We start from the raw sequence: 16,324 nt of genomic DNA on the forward strand, positions 1-16,324 counted from the left end.
CTTTTCGTATTCGTTGTATGATATAGCATTTAGAAGTATTGTTCTGGCCTTGTGATGATTTTTGAAATCACGTTTCTGATCTTCTGACATTTTGCTTCTGGGAACTTCAGCTCCATTTAAGATTGGAGGTTTGTATCCATCTGTGACAATGTCCCAGAGGTCAGCATCATAACCCAGAAAGAAACTTTCGATTCTGTCTTTCCAGTAATCAAATTTTTCTCCATCAAAAACAGGAGGTTTAGCATTGTAAGAATCTCTTTCATTTGAGTGAGCCATTTGTTTTTCTCGCACTGGATCTCTCTACACGGTTAAGTGTTTGATTTGAAAATCAATAACAGAGCCGGAGCTCTGATACCAATTGAAGGTGAGAAAAACAAGAAAGGGGGGGTTTGAATTGTTTGAAAAATAAGCGCTTTTCAAAAAATGAAAATCACACAATGATTTTATACTGGTTCGCTTATAACACAAAGCTACTCCAGTCCACCCGGCCAAGGTGATTTCGCCTTCAACAAGGACTTAATCCACTAATCTTGAAAGATTACAAACAACCCCTAAGAGAGAAGAAAATCTCTTAGTCCTCTCAAGTCTACAGACTACAAAGAGTCACTTGAGGAAATCAAACAAATAAAAGATACAAGATATGTAATCTAGAGTGCTTCTAGTTAAGCAAGTATTACAAACTTAAGAACAGATTTTTCACTTAATAAGCAAAAGCTTAGTGAAATTCCTTGAGAACAAAGATGATTTTCTTGATAATGAAACAATTCAGTATAGTTTTGGCTAGTTGATTTCTTACTACTGAAAGTTGATTTCTTCTCTATTTATATAGGAGTTGAAGTAGTGTTGAAATAGAGTTGAATCTGGTGGATAATGAGATGTACTTACGCCATTCCATAAATAGCTTCTGCAGGAGACTTTTTCTCTTAGAAGTGACTACTTACCACAAGTAGTATCTTCTCTCTTGGAAGTGGAGATTAACGTCTCTTTCTAATTGAGGAAATCCATTTGCAGAACTTTAACTTGGCTTAAACGTTACTTCATCATGATTAACAAATCTGATTAGAGTCTTCGTGTATCTGGAGAATCTTGCTTCTGATGTTATTTCTTGAAAGTTCAGATGTCGCTGATAACTTCCAGAGTTTTCAGAAAGCATTTGTTCAGAATCAGAACTTCTAGACTTTACTTCATGTTCAGATGCTTCTGATACTTTGCAGTTTTGTCCAGAGTCAGAGCTTCTTGAAACGAGATTCCACTTTAGATGCTTCTGATACTTGATAATTTGTATCTGATCTTGTTGTGCATCTGATGACATCATCAGATTTGTTTCTTCTTTCTTTAGAACCCTGCACACTTAGAAACTTTTCGTTAGGGTGCCATTTTTGGTTTCATCCTTTGTTATCATCAAAATCAAGGAATCTGTTGTAGAACAATTTTTGTTCTTACAGCTTTAATATACATGATTCTAAGAAAGGATTCATACATATGCAACATGGTCTGTGTCTATCAAAAACATAATCTTCTTCAACTAAGGAAGAAATGGACCGCATAAATAAGATTCCATATGCATCTGCAATAGGATCTATCATGTATGCCATGTTATGTACTCGACCAGATGTCTCGTATGCTTTATGTGCAATGAGTTGGTACCAATCTGATCTCGATGATGCTCATTGGGTAGCTATCAAGAATATCCTTATGTATTTGAGAAGGACTAAAAACTCATTCTTGATATATGAAGGTCAGAAAGAGTTGTTGTAATTGGATACATTTATGCTAGCTTCCAGACAAATAAGGATGACTTTAGATCACAATCTGGTTATGTGTTCTTCTTAAACGGTGGCGCTGTGAGATGGAAAAGTTTAAAGCAAGATACAGTTGTTGATTCTACAACCGAGGCCAAGTATATTGTTGCCTCAAGTGCAGTAAAGGAAGCTGTTTGGATCAAAAAGTTCATTAGTGAACTTGGCATAGTTCCTAGCATTGTGGATCCCATTGATCTCTATTGTGATAAAAATGGTGCTACCATACAAGCTAAGGAGCCTAGATCTCACCAACGATCCAAACACATACTTAGGCGTTATCACCTCATTCGAGAGATAATAGATAGAGGAGATGTGAAAATATACAGAGTACCTAAACTTGACAATATTGTTGACCCACTGACAAAGCCTCTTGCACAGCAGAAGCATGATGGCCATACTAGAGCTATGGGTATTAGGGGTATGCCTGATTGGCTCTGGTGCTAGTGGGGGATTGTAGGTGTAAGCCCTAAATGCTAATACTTTTGGTACTTGTATTGAATTATTTATTAATAATAAAAGGCTTTTTCTTTATTATGTTTGTTTAATAAAGTCCCTAGAATATCCAGTTCGTTTAATGTATCAAGTGTGACTTAATCATGAGATTCCATTAAACATAAGGACACTATTCTTAAAGTATCTGTAGTTGAGCTTTATTGTGAAGTGAGATAACATTGAAGGATTAAGACTATTATGCATATAGACTGATGATCACATCTCATGGATCATGGATAAGGAGTTATCAAGTCTTAAACATAAGTACAAATATTAGGAATACTATTTATATTGGATTGACCCTCTATGAGAATACTACATAGAATGTTATGCAAATTGTCATAAGTTATTTCCATGGGGATAGTGGTGTATACCACCCTTCGACCTGAAACCACTATGGACCCTAGATGTAGAGTCGAGTGCTTTATTGATGATCAAACATTGTCTGTAACTGGATGACCATTGTAGCGGGGTATTCGTTACCTTTAGATTTATTGACTAAATCAAAAGTAAGCATACAATTCGAGTCGCCACCGCACTTTTATTTATCCAAAGGAAAGGTTAAAAAGCGAACAAAAACCAAGTTAGAAGTTTTATCAAATCAAAAACTAATAAAAAAGTCAGAGATCTAGGTAAGAGGGTTGGTTATGAAATGGGAAGGTTTTAAGCACCAAAAACATCCTTAGTACTCTAAGGGAGCCCTTTTTGCAAATGTGTGTTGTAGGTTGGTATTTATGAAAATATTTGTGCAAACAAGATTGGAGGGATGAGAAGAGAATAGATTATATTTACAAATTTGTTGTTTGAATGGATGAACCCATTGCCTACGTACCATCACAAAAGGCAGGATCAAAACCTCGTAGTTCGGGGTAAAAATCTCAAAAAGATTGGTGAATTGATTTGAACAAAAGCCTTAAGGTCTTTTGTTATCAAAGGGAGAAAACTCAACCTAAACCAACAATCCACCATGTGAGGAAAGCTTCAACATACTAGTGAGGGGTTAACCCTATAATAAGTATGGAAGACTTATAGTCTAATCACTAAGGATAAGGTGAGGTTTACATCAACCACTATGATAACTCAAACCTATGGCTAATGTTTATGAAAAAAAGTTTAACAAAGGTGGCCATTGGAACCACAAAAACAACTTGAAGTGAGTTGTATTTACAAGTTAGAAGTATTCACAAAATGAAGTCAAAGTTGACTTAAGGTTCATTCATAATGAGTATTAATGAAAAGAGTTTGAAAAATCAAAGGCATAAGGCCTAGGTTTCTAGTTTGAAAATAATGTCAAAGTTTGCACAAAAATGAGTTTGGATTGGGTTAGAGTGGAGAGAAGAAGAGAAGGGCTAGTCCTAAAGCATAAAAAGATAAGAGAAGAGATAAAACCCTTGGAGCTCATTTTTCTTGAAATCATAGAGATGATTCAAGATGCTCCTTTCCTTTGGACTTAGCAAGCAACAAGCAATCAAAACAAATATTCATTCAAGCTCCTAGGATCTCCGTTTGGCTTGTCTCTCATAACTTGGCTATTCATGACAATGGTCCTTCTTACTATCTCAAGATGGAATCCCTATCACACAAGAACAAACAATCAAAAAGTTCACAACACAATAAGAGGAATGGACAAAGAATGAGTTTAGATTAGGGGTCCTTTGGAGTCAACTTTAAGATTCAGCATTCTAAAGGCATGAGGCCTAGTTGCTCTTCAACAAGTTTAGCATTCTAAAGGCATGAGGCCTAGTTGCTCTTGAACTCCTTTAAGCATAGGTAAGGTCCTAATTCTAAGTCCTTTCTCCTTTTTGCATTGGGTTCACACAAACAAAGACAAAACAAACACAAAGCAACAATATATTTATATACAATAATGAGCTCAAATGAGCAAAAGGAAAATGACATAAACATAAAATATGAGCTCAAGTGAGCAAAGTAAAAAGAAATATGAATAAATGAGAAAGAAAGTAAATTGCATTAAAGTAAATTGCAAGAAATTAAATGCTTGAATTTAAAGTTAGTAGTTAATGGTTATGTTAGTGTGTCATAAGACAATTTCGCGCTATGTTAAGCAATCGTAAGTGGACTAATGTAGTAGTCACACCTATCTGAGGCCGGTCAATAAAACTATAGGCAAATAAACATAAGTTAGAGATCATGACTAGTAAGCCAAGCTCCTACAACTTGCCATGCCAAAAGAAAAGAGGGAGGCCTTGTATGGACTTTAGGTTTTTTTCTTGACCAAGAAGAAACCTATCTTGGACACAAAGCAACTCACTTGATCTTTGATCAAGTTAAGTTTGATTTGGATCAAAGAAGGTTAAGCCTCTCATATGTCAAGACTAACCATAAGACATTAACTCATTGGCCAAAATAAAAAGAAATGAAGATGAAGATGAAAATGAAATGGAAAGATAATTCAAGTATCAAACATAATTAATCAAATGTGAACCAAGTCATCATCAACCAATTGTAAACAGAAGAGAAATGAAGATTAGAAGTCAACAAAGTTAAACATATTTTTTTGGTATTTTTTGGAATTAAAATAAATGCAAAATTAAAATGGACAAACTATGGTCAAACCTCAAATTCAATTCAAATCAACTTAAACAAGTCCAATTAAATTTTCATAGGTCTAACATGGTCATACAAGGTTTGACAAAATTTCTCAACAAATTTTGAAAACAGAAACTGTTTTAAAACAATTAAAAACAATAAAAAAAATAACACACATGAATTAAAATCTCAAATAAATCTCAAATCAATTAAAAAATTGATGAGACTATTTTTCATTGACTCATCATAATCCATATGTGTTGAGAAAATATTTTTTGGAATTTTCAGATATCAAAAAGTATTTAAAATGAATTAAAAACTATTAAAAACAAAATAATTCACAAAAAATATTAAATGAAGTCACAAAAATAATTAAAAATCAGATTATGAAACTAGATTTTTCAAGAAAGTTTTTGCCATTGGTCTCATATTTTTGTGACTTCAAATAAAATAGTTATGAATTTTTGAAATTAAAAGGAATTAAAAGAAATTAAAACAGAAAATAGAAAATAGCAAAAATCAGCGCCCATTGGATCTGATTCATTAATTGACGTGGCGTTATCAAGCGGTCCAGAAGCGCTGATGCACCATGGTCTCAAGTCAAATGCATCACACAATGAATTAAAATAAGTCAAACACACACACGGCCAAGATTATAACAAACTTCGGCCACCACGCGCAGGTTTTCAAAAGTTAACCAAAATAAACAAGCCAGGTACCAAAATGAAGCTGGGGTGATGTACATCACCCTTGTAACCTTGGGTCTTCCTCAATGTTTCTATTTAATGAGAAATCAGAGCTTGGAGATCAAGGTGCACAAACTGAAATTTCTCAAATCATGAAATTAAGACCACCACTGGCCTGCCTCTTGCTCGAGGACTTCAGAAAACAATTCAAACACAAGTAATTCACATTGTATAGCAAGATTCAGATCAAAACAGTTGAGTGATATACCTTTGAAGTGCAACTTTAAACAGCACGATCTATTCAAGCTTTTGATTCCAATTTGATCTTGAGGTAACGAGGATGCAAGGCTAAGGAATTAAGACTTGAAGATCAACTAAGGATGTTGAAATTCAAGCTTGAAATTGAGAAATGAAAAATAGAAATTCCTTTGAGTGAGGTTAGGTTTTGAATTCTGCAGGGTTTCAGATCACCTTGAGGTTGAAATTTGAATGAGCAAGGCCTTCTATTTATAGCTGAGCTGAAGGCAATGAGGTGAAATGCTCGTGTGCATGAACTTTGGGTCCTCCATGCATGGGCCTGTACAGGTGCGTGTGAGGCCTAAAAGTGAATGGAATTGCAAGATGAGATCATTTGGAGTTGAAATGGACGTGTACAAGGCCTGGCATTTTCTTGCATTTCAAGTTTCAATGAGAATTGCATAATTGATCATAAACATTCATCTCTTTGAAAGTCCCACATAGAAAATCCAAACATGGTGGTGTGAGTAATGGTTGGAAAGCTCTTGACATAAGGAAAAAAATCTATGTTGGGCAAAAATCCAATTGGAGTTTGGAAAATTATGAAAACTGGCTTTGAAGTTTGAGGTACAAAACATGTCTAGGTTTCCTTTGAATTTTTTTACCAAAAGTGATCAACTTCAAGCCCTTCTGTTTCAATGATGCACGCCTCAAATGGAAAAAGCTCCAACAACAAAGTTGTATTTATTTTCCAGATGATCAATTTGGACTTAAATTGTGCATCATTTGGATTTTTAATGAGAAAGTTATGGGCACTTGAAGTTGGACTTTTTTCAAATTCAATGGTTTTGGTCCAAAGTGACCTATAATGTTTTGTATTATAACATGTGTTTCTTTTAGGATTATGAAATTTTGTCCAACATAACATTTGAAGTAGACATCTTAAGATTTCCAATGAAATTGGTCTCACCTCAAAATCATAAAAAATAAGGAAGTTAGGTCCTTGGGAAGTTGACCCAAAATTAGGGTTTCAGTCAAAATGACCTATAATGTTTTGAAATGAATGATGACCTTCCAAGTTTCAAATGGATTTTGGATGAACATAAAAGTTGTTCATATGGTTCTTAAGAACATTCTTTCTCTTGGGGTCATCTTCATTTCGCCAACATATCAAAAGTTGTGTCTCAGTGGATCTCAGTTTGGTCAGATGACTTGACTGGTCAACTTCTCAAGGCCAAACTTCAAATCTTGATGAATGAATGATTGAGGATACTCAAATAAGCTCATATATGCATAAAGTAATGAATGAAATAACTTCCATTTATTGAATTTGATCATAGGTTGAGGTTGCTTCATGAGCAAGGCACAGTTAATGCACAGTTGAATTAGGGTTTCCTTGGGAAACAATCCTCAAGTCCTTTGGGTTATCTTGATCAAATTGGCAAATTGAGATACTTGGGAGACATATATGATGATTAGGAACTTTGTGGACCATTGTCATGCTTGTTCTCATATTCATCTAGCCACTTCATTGAGCATATGAGCCTCCTAGGAGCCTTGGATCACATGATCACTTGAGCTTCAAAACAAAAAGGGTTAGTGACATATTTTTGTGCTTTTGGTTAGTTAAACAAATAAGAAAAGCAATAATATACAATACAAGCATGCTTGATGGTCTCAAACCAACACACACAAGTCTCAACCCTAGGGTTAAGGAGCCACACATGTTATGATCCTTGAGGCAAATGCATTGAGCAATGATATGATGCCATGAGGGATCTTAGGGTCAAAATTAGGGTCTTACCACCATAAAGGAAGTTGATGGGTACTCCATGAAGCATGCTGAGGGACATGAGTGACCTAGATGGAATTTGCCCATCTTGTGTAACAGGATAAATGTCTAAGGGCCCAATATTGAACTGGACAAGGATAACACGGTCTATGCCTTATGTTCAATATAGACATAAGGGACAAAAAGGTTAATTGTACACACAATTATTATCACAAAAAGGGATTTGTCAGATCATATGACATTTTCGTGTCTTGGGTAGTAGTGATGTGTTGCTAGATACCGTTTTATTTTTATTATGTTAAATACGTGATTTAATATAATTGCCAATGTCGTGAAAACCTACAGGGTCATACACAAAAGGTCTGATTGATGATAGATAGAGTAAATAAGGAACACCATAAGGTACGATGCACTTAAGTGAATTATAGAACATCGTAAGGTACGGTGCACTTAAGTAAAATACGAAATATGGTAAGGTACCACGCGCTTAAGTGAATTTCGATATACCATAAGATATAGGCCACATACACTTAAGTGGGCTTTTTAGCTTACAACCCACATAAGTGGTTCTATAAATCGAACACTTGTGCAGAAGCATTTGACTTGATGAAATTTCATTTCTCTCTCTCTCTCTCTCTCACTCAAATCCTTCATTCGTAGCAGCTAGCACTGAGACTGAAGGAATCTGTTCGTGTGGACTAAGTAGAGGCATTGTCACCATTCAACGCTCGTGATCACTCCTTAGATCTGCATCAATGGTTTCAATCTCCGCAAGAGGTAATAGTTTCTATAACTGATCATGGCCATTCGTAAGGATCATTAAATGAATTTTTTTTTAATTTCCGCTGCGTTTTTTGTCGCAATTTTCCTTCAGACATATGTTCCAAAGCCTATAACTTAAGCCTGGAGGTGTTGTCAATTTTGGAGGTGATCAGAAAGGGAAGGTCATTGGCTCTGGAATAGTAGGTAACCGTACAATTCCTTCCACTACTAATGTTCTTTTAGTTTAAGGATTAACGCATAATCTATTGTCCATAAGTCAGTTAAGTGACAATGATTATGACATTATTTTCAATCAAAAGTCCTTTAAAATTGTTAGTCAAAAGGATGGATCAGTTCTTTTCATGGAAATAGGAAGAACAACATTTATAAGATAAGACTTTCTGATTTAAAGAATCAAAATGTAAAATGTCGTATGTCTATAAATGAAGAGCAATGGACGTGGCATAGACGATTGGGTCATGTTATCATGAGGAGGATTTCTCATCTAAATAAGCTTTATTTAGTTAGAGTCCTTCCAACTCTGAAGTTTTCTTTAGATGCTCTTTGTGAAGTATGTCAGAAAGGAAAGTTTTCTAAAACTCCTTTCAAGGCTAAAAATGTCATTTCAACCTCCAAACCATTGGAGCTTCTTCACATTGACTTGTTTGGTCTAGTGAAAACTTCCTCTGTCAATGGTAAGAAGTATGGACTAGTCATTATTGATGACTACAACAGATGCACATGTGTAAAATTTGTCAGATACAGGGATGAGTCATATTCTGTGTTTTCCACCTTCTGCTTCCAAGTGCAAAATGAGAAGGATCTCAGAATTGTGAAAGTCATAAGTAATCATGGTGGAGAACTTGAAAAAAATATTTTGAAAAACTCTTTGATGCTAATGGAATTTCCCATGATTTCTCCTGCTCTAGAACTCCACAACAAAATGGATTTGTAGAGAGGAAAAATAGGACTCTACAAGAGATGGCCAGAACCATGATCAATGAGACTAATGTGGCTAAGCACTTTTGGGCAGAGGCAGTCAACACAACATGTTATATTCAAAACAGGATCTCTATAAGACCTATTATGGGTAAGACTCTTTATGAATTGTGGAAGAATATGAAGCCTAACATTTCATCTTTTCATCCTTTTAGATGTTCTTGTTTTATGTTGAACACTAAGGAGAATCTAAGAAACTTTGATTCTAAGGCACAAAAGTGCATCATGTTAGGATACTCTGAATGCTAAAAAGGCTATAGAGTATACAACACTGAGACACAAATTGTTGAAGAATCAATACATGTCATATTTGATGATAAGCTTGACTCTGAAAAGTTAAAGCTAGTTGAGAAATTTGCAGATATGGAGATTACTTATTCAGGTTCTGAAGGAAAGACTTCTGAAGCCAAAGAAGCTAAAGTAAAAGACTCTGAAGAGACTCAAATAGAAGGTGTTCAAGCTCAAACTCCTCTGATAAGGCACAAACATGGATCTTCACATTCCGAAGAATTAATTATGGGAGACAAATCTGAACTTGTCAGAACCAGATCCTCATTCAAACATTCTGAAGAGACTCTTTTGGGTTTAGTGTCTCTGATAGAGCCTTCATCAATTTATGAAGCGCTTTTGGACACATAATGGATTTTGGTTATTCAAGAGGAACTCAATCAATTATCCGTAAATGATGTGTGGGATCTGGTGCCAAGACCCAAAGGTACTCACATTATTGTAACAAAGTGGGTCTTCAGAAATAAGATGAACGAACAAGGAGTGATAGTAAGAAACACGGCTCGATTGGTAGCACAAGGTTATAGTCAATAAGAAGGAATTGACTATATAGAAACCTTTGCACCAAATTCCATGGTAGGGTCTATTCGTCTCTTAAATTCCTTTGCATTACATCATAACATGGTCTTGTATCAGATGGATGTTAAGAGTGAATTTCAGAATGGTTATATTACTAAAGAAGTGTATGTACACCAACCCCCCTAGTTTTGAAAATCCTAAAAATCCAGATTTTGTTTTCAAGCTTAAGAAATCATTGTATGGTATGAAACAAGATCCCAGAGCATGGTAGGAAAAACTAAGAAATTTTTTTAGAAAATGATTTCACTAGAGGGAAGGTTGATACAACTCTTTTTTGTAAGTCATTCAAAAATGATATTCTTGTTGTTCAAATTTACGTTGATGATATCATATTTGGTTCTACTAATTCTAATTTGTCCAAGGAATTTGCTAAGTCTATGCAGGAAGAGTTGGAGATGAGTCTGATGGGAGAACTCAAGTTCTTTATGGAGATTCAGATCAATCAAAGTCCAGAAGGAACGTACATCCATCAGAGCAAGTACACCAACGAACTTTGAAGAAATTTTACATGTCATAATGCAAGATGTATAAGACTTTTATGCATCCTACATGTATCCTTGAGAAGGATGAGGTAAGTGCTAAGGTAGAACAGAAGGTATACAAAGGTATTACTGGTTCTCTTCTATACTTGACTGCTTCTAGACCTGGCACTTTGTTTAGTGTCTGTTTTTATGCTCGCTTCCAATCAGATCCTAGAGAGTCCCACTTAATAGCTATTAAGAGTATCTTTCGATATATGAAAGGTACGGTTAACCTTGGCTTGTGTTATATAAAATCTAAAGACTACAAGCTAGTAGGTTATTGTGATGTTGATTATGTTGGAGGCAGACTTAAGAGGAAAAACACTTCTGGAAGTTGTCAGTTTCTGGGAGATAACCTGATCTCATGGTCCAACAAAAGACAATCAACAATAGAACTTTCAATTGCTAAAGCTGAATACGTTGCAGCCTCTGGATGCAACACTCAGATGCTCTGGATGAAAAGTCAACTAGAAGATTTCCAGATATATGAGAGTAATATTCCTATAATCTGTGATAATACTTCTTCTATTTGTTTATCTAAGAATCTCATTTTGCATTCTAGAGCAAAACATATTGAAATAAAACATCACTTTATATGTGACTATGTTCAGAAGGGAGTTTTAAATCTAAAATTTATTGATACATGCCATCAATGGGCTGATATCTTTACAAAACCCCTTGCTGAAGATAGATTTGTTTTCATTCTGAAAATTTTGAAAATGGACTTATGTCCAAAATGAAAAAGATGTTTTTCTCATAATGTTAATCTCTCAGAATTGAAAAATCAGACTCTGAGATTTGTTGGTTGTTCTGAACGTGTGAGTCTTCTGAAGTGAGAAGGTTTCATAAGTTCAGATGTATCCAATTATAACTTGTTTGGTTAAACAAATCTGCTTCATGGATACTAAATAGTTTCACATTAAATAGATGTCAATCATTCTCGATTAGTGGAACAGTGTTAAGACAACTGTCTTAGAAAACGGAACCATTTTTGATCTGATGATGTGACACGTTGGGTGAATAAATCTTGGATTAGGTAAAATCTTCACGCTTTACCCCCTTGTCATAATTTTGGTTTTCTCTAAAAAAGTTCATGATTGGAAAAATTTATATTTAAACTGTAGCGGTAAATTCATAACCATCAAGCTATGGATAAGCTTGACATCAATAAAATCAGAGTCGTCACCATGCTTTTATTGTTTCCAAAGGAAAAGGGAAAAGTACGAACAAAACCCAAAGATAAGTTTTCAAATCAAAACTAATAAAATGTCAGAGATTACAGGTAAGGGGGTTGGTTACACAGAGGGAAGGTATTAACACCCAAAGTGTCTTAGGTACTCCTAGGGAGCCCTTTTTTGTGTGCATATGTTTTCGGTCTAAATGATGTTTGATAAAAATATAGAGTGGGGATATGAGAAAAGAATTCATTAATTATATTTTTGTGTTTGACAAGACCTTTGGTCTTATGCCTACATACCAACATAAAAATGAGGGATCAAAACCCCGTAGTTCATGGTAAAAATTTCAAAGAGGTTGGTGAATTAGCTTTAATCAAGAGTTTAAATGAAAAGGGCATAAAAGTCCAAAGATATGAATGGGGTTGTTAGTTATTTTTGTATTTTTGAAATTGAAGTCCATATGGTTAAGTTCATTCAAAAGTTTGATTTAAAGAAAAAGTTTGAAAACTTCAATGGCATAAGGCCAAAGTTTCTAATCATTGAAACATGTCTAAGTTGAAAACACAAACAAAGAAATTTTTGAAAAGAGGGAGAGATTTGAAATAAATAAGTGGGAGGAGATGAAGGGATTATCCTAGAAAAGAATTAAAAGTTAAAAGTTGAAAAGATCTGACCAATGGGATGCAATCCAACAGACAAGAATGTCATACAGAAACCCATTTTCCGTTGGACTTTAGCAAGCAAAAAGCATAAGCAATATCCAAGAAAACCATATGAAGACTAAGGCATCAAATAAAGATAGCCATAATATCCAAGCAAGCACTCCAATAGCTAGAAATGTTCAATGTCTTCAAATGTATCATATGAAATGTTCCTTGTTAAACTCACAGAAACCATCATCAGATATAAACAATAAGAACAGTATAACAATTAAGCACAAAGACAAAGTGATAAATGAATCAAGGGCACTCAAGGGCTTGCATCAGATGAAAGGCACTGTCAAGGATAACTCAGTCTCAGATGATGGCATTGGCCAAGTCCTTTAGTATAGGGAAAGTTGCCTAATTCTAAGTCCAAAAGTTCAGATGAAGTCCAATAGTCCACCAAGATGTTTTTTTAGGGTTTTTATTGTTATTAAGTATTTTAAGGTCCTAAGGACACAAACAAAAACAAAGACAAACAAATAATATATACAATCACAAGATATGACTCAAATGAGCAAAGTGAAAAGGACTTGAAACATAAACAAATTGCATGAAATGTAAATGGCAATGAATGATAAAGATACTGAAATTTAGGTTGCATTAAGTAAATGACTTGGAAATAAAGCAACATTAATAGAAAGTTAGTCAATGGTTAGTCAGATGTTAGTGAAAAGTTTTAATTGTTTAAGTCATTCTTTGGAGAACACTTAACCATTCATTCACAAGTATGAATCCATGAACCAAAATATCATCCATGAGAAGGGCTCCAAGTTGGATAAATCAACAAGTATGCCACTAGCTCTCATGAATGGAAAAAAGGTCAAGTTTCCACACAATGCCACGGAGAATGGGAGGCTTACAATCTCACTTACTAGAATGATATGCCTTGCGGGACAAATTTAGCTCAATGTCAAGCAATCGTAATTGGACTTATGTAGAAGTCACAACTATCTGAGGTTGGGAAATAAAATATAGGTGTTAATGCATGTTAGAGATTTGGTACAAAGAACCAAACTCCTAAAACATACCACACACTAAAAGAAATGGGAAGGACCTATCTCAATCAGGCTCATGTTGATTCATCTGACACAAGGTCATTGATGAATCCACTAGCATTAGGACATTAGAGAGATCAATGGTCAATGATTGATTGTGGAAGAATATGGATGAATATGAAGAGGGAAGGGGAAATAGAAACCCAAATTGATCATAGGAGGAATTTCTTCTGATCAATATTATACATTTATTTTGGGAGATGAAATGTACATTTCATCAATCCCCTAAATCTAATAGTATTCGTCAAAGAAAAGTCAAATCAACCATGATCAAGGTCAAACAGAAAGTCAAACATCACAAGACCAATTAAATGGCTCAAAACAATTTTTAAACAATTATTCAATTAGTAATCAATTTTAAAATGAATTTAAATGCATTTTTAAACAAACAAAACCTCAAATCCCTTCAAAACACCAAATAAATGGCTAAGGGATTTATCCTAGGTCAAATAAGGTCAAAGAATTTAGACAAAAAAATTCATAATTTTTGGAAAGTCAGAAGTATTTTAAAATATTTAAACACAAGTCAAAAATCATTTAATTCATGAAAAATATCAAAATTAGTCCAAAAAATGATTTTAATTCAAAATATGGAAGAGGAAAATATTTAAGATTTCTGGTGAAAGTCCCATATTTTTTGGATTAAAAATGAAATTTCTATGAATAAAATAAAATAAATGGATTAAACGGAAAATCAGAAAATAAAAAGAAATTCAAAAAACAAGGGCCATCAGATCTCCCTCATTAATTGAGGTGGCAGATCTGATGGCCACACGCTAGAGTGAACCAAACACCTGAGTCAAGCGCGTAGCAACACGAGTCAAACAAAGCAAGGACCCTTATTAGAACGTGGAATCAAGACCAAATGGTTAGGACACTGCCAACACACCACCGGAGTTAGGGCTCCGGTCATCTTCTCCGGTGGACCTCACCGAACTAGTCCACCACCAACCAACACCAAAATAAAAAGTGAGTACACTATGTTAAAGAAAAAATGCTCAAGAGCTCGAATCTGGCCTCAATTTCACCCAATTCAAAGTATATTGAAAGATACGTGGACTTGAAGTTTGAGGTGCATGATCTGAGTTGCTTCGGTTTGACCTCAAAGCAAATGAATCTTGTTGCCTACATTGGTAGGACTTTAGCCAACCAAAAATTACTTAAAATAATGGAGAATTGAGAGAGAATCTAAGAGAGAAAATTTCACAAAATTCACCTTCTGTTTACAGTGAAGAAGCTTGATCTCGATCTCAATTGGATTGGGCTTGCTTCTACTTGTTTGCAGGAGGTGAAATGGAAGCTCAAATGGCTTGGATTCTTGGAGTTTCAACTTCAAAATAGAAGTGAAATTGAAACTCTATTTTCAATTGAAAACCTTCAAGATTATCCTTTAATGGAGGTGAGGGTGTTTGCAGTTCAAAGTTTGGGCAAGGTCCCCTTCTTCTGATCAAGAGAGCATGTATATATAGGCTCCATGATTCATTTCTACACCAATCCAAAAAATGTCAAAAATAACAATGTTAGTGCATGCTTGCATGAGCATGTGATAGGACCATGAAATTATTGGAAAAGGTCCATAATTGTGTATGAATGATGCTGAAAGCTTAACATGAGGCCATGTAATTGTACTTGAGAATTGGTCATGTGATTTATCCAAATGGGACCATGAAATGTAACCATGCGCAAGTCCTTGTAAAATTCTCCAAATGCCATAATCTTAGAATCTTTCAAAAGGTGGCATGAAGGGGAACAAATTTGATATTGAAGACTTTTCCATTTGGAGCTTGGATCATGATGAATTTTGAGGTGGAAGTTGGAGAAATCAAACATGGTTGAAAATTTTCTAAGTACAAAGTCAAATGACCACTTCTTCCACCTTGAATAACTTTTGTTATGAGCTCCAAATGAAAATGGTTTCTTAACCAAAGTTATATTTCTTTCATTCCCATTAAATTTGGTCACAAATTTGACACCATTTGGATCTTGCACGAGGGAGTTATATATTTTAGAAGTTGAGGAAAATTGCTTGTTCAATGGTGATGGCCCAAAATGACCTGTAATGTTTCCTTTTGGCACATGCCCTTGCAAGTAGAATTTGACATTTATCAAAGAATCAAAGTTGGAGGAGACATATTTAAATTTATCGTGAAATTTGTATGGCCTTAATATAATAAACATTGAACGAGTTATGGTTCTTAGAAGTTGACCTCCTAACTAGGGCACAAACAAAATGACCTATAATCGTTCACCTTAAAAAATGACTTTCCAAGCAAAAGTAGATATTGATGCTAACATGAAAGTCTTTTTGAATGTCATAGAGAGTAACTTTTCTCTTGGAATCATTTTCATATGAAAAACATTGTAGGAGATAGGGTCTAGGGAACCCCAGTTTTCACTAGTTGACTTTCTCTGGTCAACCTCTTTGAACCACCTTGCAAACTTGAAGTTATCTTGATATTTGGGGATCATGGAGGATCATATATGCCTGAGATAATGTATAATGGAGTATCCCTTGATATATTTGACCAATCGGTGAAGAAACTTGCTGAGTAAGTTACACAAGATACCCAGATGAATTAGGGCTTCCAAGGAAAACAAGCTTCAAACTCTTAATGAATTATTGATCAAAATGACAAATTAAGAACACGGGGGTCCATATATGATGCTTAGAATCATTGT

Source organism: Lathyrus oleraceus, chromosome 2 (assembly GCF_024323335.1).
Source record: "Lathyrus oleraceus cultivar Zhongwan6 chromosome 2, CAAS_Psat_ZW6_1.0, whole genome shotgun sequence".
NCBI classification, from domain to species: domain Eukaryota; kingdom Viridiplantae; phylum Streptophyta; class Magnoliopsida; order Fabales; family Fabaceae; genus Lathyrus; species Lathyrus oleraceus.